The sequence below is a fragment of the Hylobates moloch genome, unplaced genomic scaffold (genome assembly GCF_009828535.3).
Source record: "Hylobates moloch isolate HMO894 unplaced genomic scaffold, HMol_V3 SCAFFOLD_11, whole genome shotgun sequence".
In the NCBI taxonomy this organism is placed as follows: domain Eukaryota; kingdom Metazoa; phylum Chordata; class Mammalia; order Primates; family Hylobatidae; genus Hylobates; species Hylobates moloch.
The window spans coordinates 51155775-51168967 of NW_026652286.1; the positions used below are offsets into that span (position 1 = coordinate 51155775).

Sequence of the window (13193 nt, forward strand, 5' to 3'; positions counted from 1 at the left end):
ATGAAATGAATGAAATGAAGCGAGAAGGGAAGTTTAGAGAAAAAAGAATAAAAAGAAATGAACAAAGCCTCCAAAAAATATGGGACTACGTGAAAAGACCAAATCTACGTCTGATTGGTGTACCTGAAAGTGACGGGGAGAATGGAACCAAGTTGGAAAACACTCTGCAAGATATTATCCAGGAGAACTTCCCCAATCTAGCAAGGCAGGCCAACATTCAGATTCAGGAAATACAGAGAACGCCACAAAGATACTCCTCGAGAAGAGCAACTCCAAGACACATAATTGTCAGATTCACCAAAGTTGAAATGAAGGAAAAAATGTTAAGGGCAGCCAGAGAGAAAGGTCGGGTTACCCACAAAGGGAAGCCCATCAAGACTAACAGCTGATCTCTCAGCAGAAACTCTACAAGCCAGAAGAGAGTGGGGGCCGATATTCAACATTCTTAAAGAAAAGAATTTTCAACCCAGAATTTCATATCCAGCCAAACTAAGCTTCATAAGTGAAGGAGAAATAAAATACTTTACAGACAAGCAAACACTGAGTGATTTTGTCACCACCAGGCCTGCCCTAAAAGAGCTCCTGAAGGAAGCACTAAACATGGAAAGGAACAACCGGTACCAGCCACTGCAAAAACATGCCAAATTGTAAAGACCATCCAGGCTAGGAAGAAACTGCATCAACTAACGAGCAAAATAACCAACTAACATCATAATGACAGGATCAGATTCACACATAACAATATTAACTTTAAATGTAAATGGGCTAAATGCTCCAATTAAAAGACACAGACTGGCAAACTGGATAAGGAGTCAGGACCCATCAGTGTGCTGTATTCAGGAAGCCCATCTCACGTGCAGAGACACATATAGACTCAAAATAAAGGGACGGAGGAAGATCTATCAAGCAACTGGAAAACAAAAAAAGGCAGGGGTTGCAATCCTAGTCTCTGATAAAATAGACTTTAAACCAACAAAGATCAAAAGAGACAAAGAAGGCCATTACATAATGGTAAAGGGATCAATTCAACAAGAAGAGCTAACTATCCTAAATATATATGCACCCAACACAGGAGGACCCAGATTCATAAAGCAAGTCCTGAGTGACCTACAAAGGGACTTAAACTCCCACACAATAATAATGGGAGATTTTAACACCCCACTGTCAACATTAGACAGATCAACGAGACAGAAAGTTAACAAGGATATCCAGGAATTGAACTCAGCTCTGCACAAAGTGGACCTACAGAACTCTCCACCCCAAATCAACAGAATATACATTTTTTTCAGCACCACACCACACCTATTCCAAAATTGACCACATAGTTGGAAGTAAAGCTCTCCTCAGCAAATGTAAAAGAACAGAAATTATAACAAACTGTCTCTCAGACCACAGTGCAATCAAACTAGAACTCAGGATTAAGAAACTCACTCAAAACCACTCAATTACATGGAAACTGAACAACCTGCTCCTGAATGACTATTGGGTACATTATGAAATGAAGGCAGAAATAAAGATGTTCTTTGAAACCAACGAGAACAAAGACACAACATACCAGAATCTCTGGGACACATTCAAAGCAGTGTGTAGAGGGAAATTTATAGCACTAAATGCCCACAAGAGAAAGCAGGAAAGATCCAAAATTGACACCCTAACATCACAATTAAAAGAACTAGAAAAGCAAGAGCAAACACATTCAAAAGCTAGCAGAAAGCTAGAAATAACTAAAATCAGAGCAGAACTGAAGGAAATAGAGACACAAAAAAACCCTTCAAAAAATTAATGAATCCAGGAGCTGGTTTTTTGAAAAGATCAACAAAATTGATAGACCGCTAGCAAGACTAATAAAGAAGAAAAGAGAGAAGAATCAAATAGATGCAATACAAAATGAAAAAGGGGATATCACCACCGATCCCACAGAAATACAATCTACCATCAGATAATACTACAAACACCTCTGTGCAAATGAACTAGAAAATCTAGAAGAAATGGATAAATTCTTCGACAAATACACCCTCCCAAGACTAAACCAGGAAGAAGTTGAATCTCTGAATAGACCAATAACAGGCTCTGAAATTGTGGCAATAATCAATAGCTTACCAACCAAAAAGAGTCCAGGACCTGATGGATTCACAGCCGAATTCTACCAGAAGTACAAGGAGGAACTGGTACCATTCCTTCTGAAACTATTCCAATCGATAGAAAAAGAGGGAATCCTCCCTAACACATTTTATGAAGCCAGCATCGTCCTGATACCAAAGCCTGGCAGAGACATAACCAAAAAAGAGAATTTCAGACCAATATCCTTGATAAACATTGATGCAAAAATCCTCAATAAAATACTGGCAAACCGAATCCAGCAGCACATCAAAAAGCTTATACACCATGATCAAGTGGGCTTCATCCTTGGGATGCAAGGCTGGTTCAACATACGCAGATCAATAAGTGTAATCCAGCATATAAACAGAACCAAAGACAAAAACCACATGATTATCTCAATAGATGCAGAAAAGGCCTTTGACAAAATTCAACAACACTTCATGCTAAAAACTCTCAATAAATTAAGTATTGATGGGACATATCTCAAAATAATAAGAGCTATCTATGACAAACCCACAGCCAGTATCATACTGAATGGGCAAAAACTGGAAGCATTCCCTCTGAAAACTGGCACAAGACAGGGATGCCCTCTCTCACTGCTCCTATTCAACATAGTGCTGGAAGTTCTGGCCAGAGCAATCAGGCAGGAGAAGGAAATAAAGGGTATTCAATTAGGAAAAGAGGAAGTCAAATTGTCCCTGTTTGCAGATGACATGATTGTATATCTAGAAAACCCCATTGTCTCAGCCCAAAATCTCCTTAAGCTGATTAGCAACTTCAGCAAAGTCTCAGGATACAAAATCAATGTACAAAAATCACAAGCATTCTTGTACACAAATCACAGACAAACAGAGAGCCAAATCATGAGTGAACTCCCATTCACAATTGCTTCAAAGAGAATAAAATACCTAGGAATCCAACTTACAAGGGATGTGAAGGACCTCTTCAAGGAGAACCACAAACCACTGGTCAATGAAATAAGAGAGGACACAAACAAATGGGAGAACATTCCATGTTCATGGGTTGGAAGAATCAATATCGTGAAAATGGCCATACTGCCCAAGGTAATTTATAGATTCAATGCCATCCACATCAAGCTACCAATGACTTTCTTCACAGAATTGGAAAAACTACTTTCAATTTCATATGGAACCAAAAAAGAGCCCGCATCACCAAGTCAATCCTAAGCCAAAAGAACAAAGCCGGAGGCATCACGCTACCTGGCTTCAAACTATACTACAAGGCTACAGTAACCAAAACAGCTTACTGGTACCACAACAGAGACATAGATCAATGGAACAGAACAGAGCCCTCAGAAATAATCCTGCATATCTACAACTATCTGATCTTTGACAAACCTGACAAAAACAAGAAATGGGGAAAGGATTCCCTATTTAATAAATGGTGCTGGGAAAACTGGCTAGCCATATGTAGAAAGCTGAAACTGGATCCCTTCCTTACACCTTATACAAAAATTAATTCAAGATGGATTAAAGACTTAAATGTTAGACCTAAAACCATTAAAATCCTACAAGAAAACCTAGGCAATACCATTTGGGACATAGGCGTGGGCAAGGACTTCATGTCTAAAACACCAAAAGCAATGGCAACAAAAGCCAAAATTGACAAATGGGATCTCATTAAACTAAAGAGCTTCTGCACAGCAAAAGAAACTACCATCAGAGTGAACAGGTAACCTACAGAATGGAAGAAAATTTTTGCAACCTACTCATCTGACAAAGGGCTAATATCCAGAATCTACAATGAACTCAAACAAATTTACAAGAATAAAACAAACAACCCCATCAAAAAGTGGGTGAAGGACATGAAAAGACACTTCTCAAAAGAAGACATGTATGCAGCCAGAAAACACATGCAAAAATGCTCATCATCACTGGCCATCAGAGAAATGCAAATCAAAACCACAGTGAGATACCATCTCACACCAGTTAGAATGGCCATCATTGAAAAGTCAGGAAACAACAGGTGCTGGAGAGGATGTGGAGAAATAGGAACACTTTTACACTATTGGTGGGACTGTAAACTAGTTCAACCATTGTGGAAGTCAGTGTGGCGATTCCTCAGGGATCTCGAACTAGAAATACCATTTGACCCAGCCATCCCATTACTGGGTATACACCCAAAGGACTATAAATCATGCTGCTATAAAGACACATGCACACGTATGTTTATTGCGGCACTATTCACAATAGCCAAGACTTGGAACCAACCCAAATGTCCAACAACGATAGACTGGATTAAGAAAATGTGGCACATATACACCATGAAATACTATGCAGCCATAAAAAATGATGAGTTCATGTCCTTTGTAGGGACATGGATGAAACTGGAAAACATCATTCTCAGTAAACTATCGCAAGGATAAAAAACCAAATACCGCATGTTCTCACTCATAGGTGGGAACTGAACAATGAGAACTCATGGACACAGGAAGGGGAACATCACACACCGGCGACTGTTGTGGGGTGGGGGGAGGGGGGAGGGACAGCATTAGGAGATATACCTGATGCTAAATGACGAGTTAATGGGTGCAGCAAAGCAACATGGCACATGGATACATATGTAACAAACCTGCACATTGTGCACATGTACCCTAAAACCTGAAGTATAATAATAAAAAAAATAAAAAATAAAAAAAACAAAAAAAACACAAAGAATGTCATTCCAAAGTCACAGGCTCGTGAAATTACTGCTTGGCAAGAAGGTCAGGGCACTAATAAAAACGTCTAGCAGGGAGAATCTAGCTCATCAGGTCAGAGGGATCCCTGTGCAGCAGTGCCGAGAAGGGAATAGGGTGGGGTGCCTAGGAGGTGGTAGGACTGGTAGGGAAGATGGTAGAGCCTTCAGCCAAAGGACGCAGAGGAACTGTCCTTAGCCAAGGTCTGTTTTGCTAACATGTCACTAATACATGGTTTCTGTAACCTCTAGCTGTGCTGTGCTTAAGTTAAGCTTGTGAGTGCTGGGCCTGAAACTATCATGGAGGAAGCACATCGACTAATCACAGGATGGGTTCATATCCTATCACATTCCTTAAGAGCTGTGTGGCTTTGGTAAGTCTTCTGTTTTTGTGAGTTTTCGTTTTCCCATGTATAAAGTAGGTGTGAATAAAACAACATCTCAGTGATTTGAGGATTACACAGACTACTTGGGTTAAGACGGAAAACACCATTTCTGCAGCATATTAGTCTGCATCCCCTAACCCCAAACACATTTGTATCCCTAGGGCCTGATCCTACGGATGTACTCAATAAATGAATGCTGGAGTGAATAAGGTGAATAACGTGCCCTGGGTTGTTTTTTTAAAGTATGTTTATTATAGAAAAGTACACATAAAACTCATCATTTAAACCATTTAAAAGCATGTAATTCAGTGGCATTTAGTACATCCAATGTTGTGCAACCCTCGTGACTACCTGGTTCTAGAACATTTTCGTCACTCCCCAGAGAAACTCCCATACCCATTAAGCAGTTATTCTCTTTCCACATCCCCAAGTCTATGATGATTTTAGGTAAAATCAATACTTTAAAATATGGCTGGAGGATATTGCGTTGGTGAGAAAGTTGGCAGGAGCTGGTCAGGCAAGAATTGATTTCCTGAGTGTCCACTGCGTGCTCCTCTCTGTGGGAGGCACAGGTAGATAGATGCACGGTCACAGCTCCATTGGGCATGTGCAACACTATGAAGGAGGTTGTGTTCCGGGAATGTGAAGAAGCACAGTGGAGTTGGAAGCTGAATTAAGGGAGAGTGGTGAGAGACGGGGTCAGTGGGGTCAGAAGGGGTTGGATCAGGAAGGGGCTTGGTGCTGTAAGATTGGGATTTAAGTCCATGAGTCGATGACTAGAGGCTCAGCCTTTTCCTCTCCTACCTAGTGTGGTTTGAGGATGCTTTTAGGAGGAGATAGACAAAGAGACATGCACCCCACCCCCTTACTGATAGGTCTGCAGTGGAGGGCCCTGGCCTGGCTGCTACTGGAGCTCGGGCTGCAGAGGAGCCCGGCTTGGAGGCAGGCAGCCACGGACAGTTAATGAGTGATTTATTGGTGCTGCTGCAGAAGCAGCTTCTCTGGGACCTGTTCCTAATTAACAACCACTAACTGGATGATGCCTTTTTTTTTTTTTTTTCGAAATTAGAAAAAGCCCCCAAAGCACTTCTTCCTCATCTTAGGGGGAAGACAGACTTCACGTTTCCCTGCTGGTTAATTCTAAATGCAACAGGTATTTGGCAGAAATCCCTACCCACTCCTTCACTCCTGTGCAGACACACACAAACACACCCTCATGTGGAGTCAAACGCACACATTCTTGCTCACGTGTTCCCGAGTCGCACATTTGTTCCTACACTAATGTAATTGCACTGACATTGTCACACACTCACACTCACATGGTGTCGAGAGCATCTGCACTTTGCACTTGCAGTCACTCTTACATGTGCATTCCCACACAGCCACATCTCCTGCTGTTCTAGGCAAGGCCACAGGGACACACACGGTCTCAGGCAGGAATCTTCCCTGTGGCGTCATGACTCCGCTGAAGGGGCTGACTCACTTAGAAGGGGCTTAAGATTGTGTGTCCTGGCCCAGCCTGGTCAGCTGTGAGATGCTGTGAGCCAGGGAGATGGGGAGGGAGTTGCAGCCAGGCCTCAGGGGCCCAGCATGGAGAGTGGCAACTGCTCCATCGTTCAGAACAAAACGATTTCTTCTGTTACAGTTCACGGAGCACCAAAAAGCTACAAATTTAAGACTCAGCCTTCTGAGGGGTGGGGAGTTAAAAGAGCCTGTCATAGTGCCTGGCAACTAATGGGGTGTGCCTGGCATCTGTTATGGGATGAACTCTCCCCCACAAAAAAATGACAAGTTGAAGTGCTGACCCCTAGAACTTCCAAATGTGACCTTATCTGGGAATAGAGTTGTTGCAGATGTAATTAGTTAAGATGAGGTCATAGCTGAGTAGGGTGGGAACCTACTCCAATATGACTGGTGTTCTTATAAGACAGCAGCCATGTGAAGACAGTACCATGCAGGGAGAATGAATCTGTGTAACAATCCAGGCAGAGACTGGAGTGATGCAGCTGCAAGCCAGGGAATACCAGAGATGGCGGCAACCCACTGGAGCTAGGAAGAGGCAGGGAAACATTCACCTACAGGGTTCAGAGAGAGCGTGGCCCTGTCTATACGACCCAGAACCACGAGACAATAAATTTCAGTGGTTTTGAGGCACTTGGTTTGTGGTACTTCATGACAGCACCCTAGGAAATGAATACAACACCCAATAAATATGAGTTCTATTCTCTTGTTTCTTCTTTCTGGGCCTCCGTCTAGCATTCAGAAACATGGGCTTGATGATTCATCAAGACGTGATGAGAACCCATTCTAATCTATACATATTTATGGAATTTTATGTGCCAGGCCCTGATTACACAGAGATAGATAAACCATGGCTTTGCCAAGATTGACACAGATCTGTGAATAGGTTTCACGGTATTATCTTGAAATAATACTTAATTAAAAGTAACGGCAAAACCCGCAATTACTTTGCGCCAACCTAATGTAAAGTGGATCAATGAAGAAAAATAATACCTCTGACCAAGAGACAGACTTAAAAAGGACTTTGAATTCCCCTGCCCTCCACAAAACAATGCTGGACCTCTGACAGGGATGACGAGATCACCCACCAGTTCTACTTAAAAGATTTCACCCCGGCTTTTGAGCTCTAGATATTGAGTTTCATGAAGACACTGTTGTGGTGGAATACAAAGCTAATCAACAGTGGGCAGCTCTTTTTCATATTAATTAGCCAGCTGTGCAGGAATGAAAAATACATCAAGCTCACTCGTGCTCTCTGGGGATGCTCACTTTGCTGGTGCAATGATAGCCGCTCCCGGGAACCACCACACTCTGCCAGGGACTGGGCTTCTGCGGGCCACGACAGTCTGTGATCCTGGAAGTGCTCTGTCTGTGAACACACTTCGGATTTGTCTCAGAGCTCTTAGGCTCCTTGGACTAAGACCAGTCTCAGCTAACAGCTCGGCAGCCCTTCTCTTTCAGTGCCCATGTGTCAAGGGGGCCTAGGGTAGTGGGAGAATGCAGGTTTGGAGTCAGGTGGGTATCTGTGTTTGAGTTCAGCCTTATTAGGCAGGTGGCCTGAGGGCTGGCAATTAATTTGTTTGAGCCCCTATTTCTGTAACTGCAAAAAAAGAAAATACCAATTTTATAGAGATTTTAAGAGGAGAATGAAATGAGATGGTGTATTTAAATAGGCTTATGTAATACCTGACCTGTAATAAGTACTAAATGATAATTATTAAATAATTATTGAAGAGCACTTAATTAATATAATAACATCTATTAAGTTATTTTCATTATTATTTTTCCTAGACACAGATTTATCATGGCCACAGGTCACTGAACGCTCTTGAAGCCCTGTCATACCTGGTACAATTTTTCTTTTTGTTTGTCTTTTGATTTGGGATAAGAAAGCAAAAATCACTCCCTGACAGCCAGGAGCTGGCCTGGCACTCACAGTGAGGTGGTGGCATTCACCTGTTGAATATCAAGAGTTTCACATACCAACCTCAGACAAGGCAACTCTGACTGTAATGGATCAAGACAAAAATAAGGTCACTCTACAGTCATGTCTGAACTTAGACAAAAAACACAAGAACATTGTTCAAACCACACAATGACCAAATACTCCCTATCCTGCCTAACAGGAGTGACTGCCACCTTTTTTCCAGTGACCACTTTAACTTCACATCATTCTTCCTGCCTTCTACATAAGATTTATGAAGATACCCCGGCAGAAAATTGCCCATTCCCTGACAGTATCCAGTCTAGAGCAAAGCCCTGATCCTGGACCCCTCCCCCAAATCATGTGACACAAGGCCCAGTCCTGCACATCCTTTCTAACACCCTCTACCGAGACCCTAATGGCTCTGCATGGTGTGGTGCTTCTGTGCTGCAAAGAGTCCGTGATCGCGTCTTTGTTCAACTAACTGTATATGAGTTTCTGGTAGTCTTTGGCTGGATTGTATTAACAGAGGTTTCAGTGTTACCCTGACCTAGCAGGAAGACTGATTCGGGGTAGCAACACATCTGGACCTTTTCTGTACCTGGCTACCAGGTAAAGCTTTCTCCCTAGCCCACTTTCTCTATCAAACGGGGATCCTGACTCCACAACCTTTAAGTTGCCTCTTTTGCCATCGGAACTCCCGAAAACCACGTTACAGGATGGGCAGGGGCCATTCTGGTGGGCATTCTTCTGCCTGTGGTCCCATCCCAGATCTCCCTTGGTCGGTGCTTAGAACTTCAGGGAACCTTAGGCATCATTTTATCCAGTTGCCCAAGCAGAGCTGGATTTCTTCTGCTGATTCTCTGGCTGCTGGTTACCCAGAGGAGTCCCCAGCACTGATGTATGCCTAGGTAGGTGTCTGTCTTCTGTACACCATGAGCCCCTGGGGTAGAGACCATGTCAGCTCCAGTTAGCCTTCCTGCAGCCAGGCAGCACTAGCACCTTGCCTGGCACCGATGGCTGAATGGGAGCAGCACACAGACAGTCACTGGGCAGCACAATTCCCTCCCCCGGTCCCCAGTTCATCAATACAACTATGGACCAAGTAGCACTGGCCCACTGTGAGAGTCACTTGGACACGGCTTTTCCCCCTACTCAGGATGCATCATTTCATTTTTCTCTCTACTTTCATTATCAGCGCTAGCAGTGTGCTTTAACAGAATTTCTCATAAAGTTTATAATCGCTCTATAAGAGTTACTGCATGAAGGATGATGACTAGAGAAAGAACTACAAGGCTGTCTTGGGAAGTATACACTAGGGGGATCTGCTAGGGCCACTCACTAATCAAACAGGAGGGCAGTCCAAGAGGCAGGGGGCAGAAAGGAGTTAACATAGCAGGCCGACGACTGCGTCCTTAGAAAGCTCTGCTTGCAAAGCTGGCCTTGGGCTGGTGCCTGAGAACCTGGCTGGTAAACAGTTGCCTAGGTCCTAAATGATAGGAGGGGATATCTGTGCCTAGATTGTACCAATAATGAGTGTATGTTAAACACCTTATTTCCTTCTGGGAGTCTGGAATTTGGTGCATGCTAGGCAGAGGGCACCTATGCGACTAGCACCTGATCAACACTTGGGGCCCTGAGTCTTGAGCTTCCATGGTAAACAGCACTTTGTAGGTGTCATCACAGCTCCTGGCTGTAGGAACAGAGCACTTCCCGCATGACTCTGCTGAGAGAAAAACTCTTGGAAGCTTTTGCCCGGCTTTCTCCGAACTTTGTCCCATGAACCTTTTCCCTTTGCTGATTTGCTTTTTTTTCCCCCTTTTGCTGTGACAAATATTGTGAGCCCCACTCTATGCTGTGTCCTGTAAATGCTTTTAGCGACTTATTGAACCTTGGGCACATCCGGACCCAAGCTCCAAGGACAAAGGGCCACTGTCAGGATTTAAAGCCAGGGTATGGGCTCAGGTGCCCTGGACTGGGGAGATGATGTCATGATTTATGAAATGTCAGGTATTAAAGGGCATTGTGAGCTATTATGCACTCCCTAAATGTGAATAATAATGGCCAGGCTGCCAGAGCAGACTCTTGAAGAGATTTTGAAATCTGGGGGAAAAAAATGACACAATCATTTTTCAAAATAAAATCTGTCTTTTAGCACTAGCTCTAGTGCTGAGGTTATAAATTATTGAAGGCTGTGGGTGCAGGTAGAGAGAAGGGTAAATCCTTTGGGCTTAAGCGGTTTCCCTCTTTTTGCTACCAGGTGAGGCTTCATGTAGAGTGAGAGAGAGAAGCCTGGAGGCACCTCACTTCTAATTGCTGTCTAACTTCTGACTTAGCCCATTTGGTTCCTATTTGAAGCACCTTCTTCTGCACTTTCACAGCCCACTTCACACCCATGAGAGCTCTTCTCTCCTCCCTCTTGCATCTTTACAAGCAGCTGGAACTGCAAACAATTTCCCTTTGTTTATACCATGCTTTGAACATGGTTTGATCCATACACATATTTCCTTTTTGGAGGCACATTCAGGAAAGCAATTTGTTTTGCAGTTAAGGTACTACACAAACTAAGTACAGCAAACTCATTTAGGAGCCAGGCTGCTGAGCGATGGCAAAAAGAAAATCCCTCTTCGGTGTTTGGGATGGAAAGGATTTGGCTACTTATTTGAGGGAGAGTTTCTTCCAGAAGAAGAATCCTTCTCACAGAGCAAACTGGGAGAAAGTGGCCTGAAGGAAATCAGGCAGACTGGAGCCTTTTCACACTTGGTCCTGGTACCTAGGGAATCATCTCTGGCAGTTAGAGCCAGGCTGACCAGCTGCCAGAGAGAGTTATGAACAGCTGTGCATGCGTGTGGCGTCAGATAGACCTGGGGTTGAATCCCATCTCCACCATGGGCCAGCTGCATGATCTCAAGAGCACTTCCAAATGAGAATAAGGCCAATACCTACCTCAAAGCTTGTCACAAATGTTAAACAAAATATGAAAACACTTTGTAAATCATGAAGTGCAATGCATTTAACAACATACACTTAAATAGCACTTCCTATGTGCCAGACACGATTCTAAGTGCTTTAACTTTCTTACCTCATTTAATCCTTACAACCACACTGTGAGAGAGATACCAGAATTATCCCCATTTTATGGGTGAGAAGACCGAGGCATGGAGAGATGAAGAGACATGCCTTGTTTAACACAAAGTAACACAGCTAATAAGTGGAAGTGCTAGGATTCCAAACCAGGCAGCCTGGCTCCAGAGTATGTGCTTATAAGTTGGAGTCACCAAGTGTGTGTTTGCAGGGGCTAGTCTGATACATTGACACCTTTTTAACCTGTAAAATTACTGACAGTCATTCACTCAAGTAGTTCTATATTCCTGTCTCCATCAGGTAATATGACTAGGTTAAGAGCTTTGGATTTGGATAGCCCTGGGTTAGCTATCAGCTTTGTAACTGGCTAGCTGGCAAGTTACTTATGCTTTCGAGGCTTCAATTTCATCTGCTCTAAAATGGGAATAACAACCCCTATTTTTCTTCTTCAACTTTTAAGTTCAGGGGTATATGTGCCAGATGTGCAGGTCTGTTACATAAATAAACGTGTGTCATGGTTAGCTATTCTTCCTGATGCTCTCTCTCCCCATTGCACCAACCTCTGACAGACCCCAGTATGTGTTGTTGCCCGCAATGTGTCCATGTGTTCTCATTATTCAGCTCCCACTAATAAGTGAGAACATGCAGTGTCTGATTTTCTGTTTCTGCATTAGTTTGCTGAGGATAATGGCTTCCAGCTCCATCCATGTCCCTGCAAAGGACATGATCTTGCTCCTTTTCATGGCTGCATAGTATTCCATGATATATATGTACCACATTTTCTTTATCCAGTCTAACACTGATGGACATTTAGGTTGATTCCATGTTTTTGCTATTGTAAATAGTGCTGCAATGAACATAGGTGTGCATGTATCTTTATAACAGAGTGATTTATATTCCTCTGGGTATATACCCAGTAATGGGATTGCTGGGTCAAATGGTATTTCTGCCTCTAGGTCTTTGAGGAATTGCCACACTGTCTTCCAAAATGGTTCAACTGATTTACACTCCCACCAACAGTGCAAAAGCATTCCTTTTTCTCTGTAAACTTGCCAGCATCTGTTGTTTTTTGATTTTTTAGTAATAGCCATTCTGACTGGTGAGAGATGATATGTCATTGTGGTTTTGATTTGCATTTCTCTGATGATCAGTGATGGTGAGCTCTCTTTCATATGTTTGTTGGCCACATGTATATCTTCTTTTGAGAAGTATCTGTTCATGTCCTTTGCCCACTTTTAAATGGGGAACAACCCTTGTTTTATAGGCTGATCATGGTAATGAAATGAAGTAATGCATGCACACTATCTGGTTCACTGTAAGTGTATAATAAATAGTGAGCATTACTCCTGTAATTATTGACAGGTAGAGTTTATGAGTAAAAAGAAATAGAGAAAGGAGCAGGGGGGATGCGGCGAGGGAGGGAGGGAGGGAGGGAGGAAGAAGCAGTTAACGGCAGCATCCATCACAGCTTATGCACCCTT

General features: G+C 43.1%; 1 protein-coding gene across 1 annotated transcript in view; it reads right to left on the reverse strand.

Annotated features, from left to right (window-relative positions):
* Window positions 1-13193, reverse strand: part of TENM4 (teneurin transmembrane protein 4) — a 417322-nt gene that overhangs the window by 384631 nt on the left and 19498 nt on the right. The gene's annotated exons all lie outside the window — the stretch shown is intronic.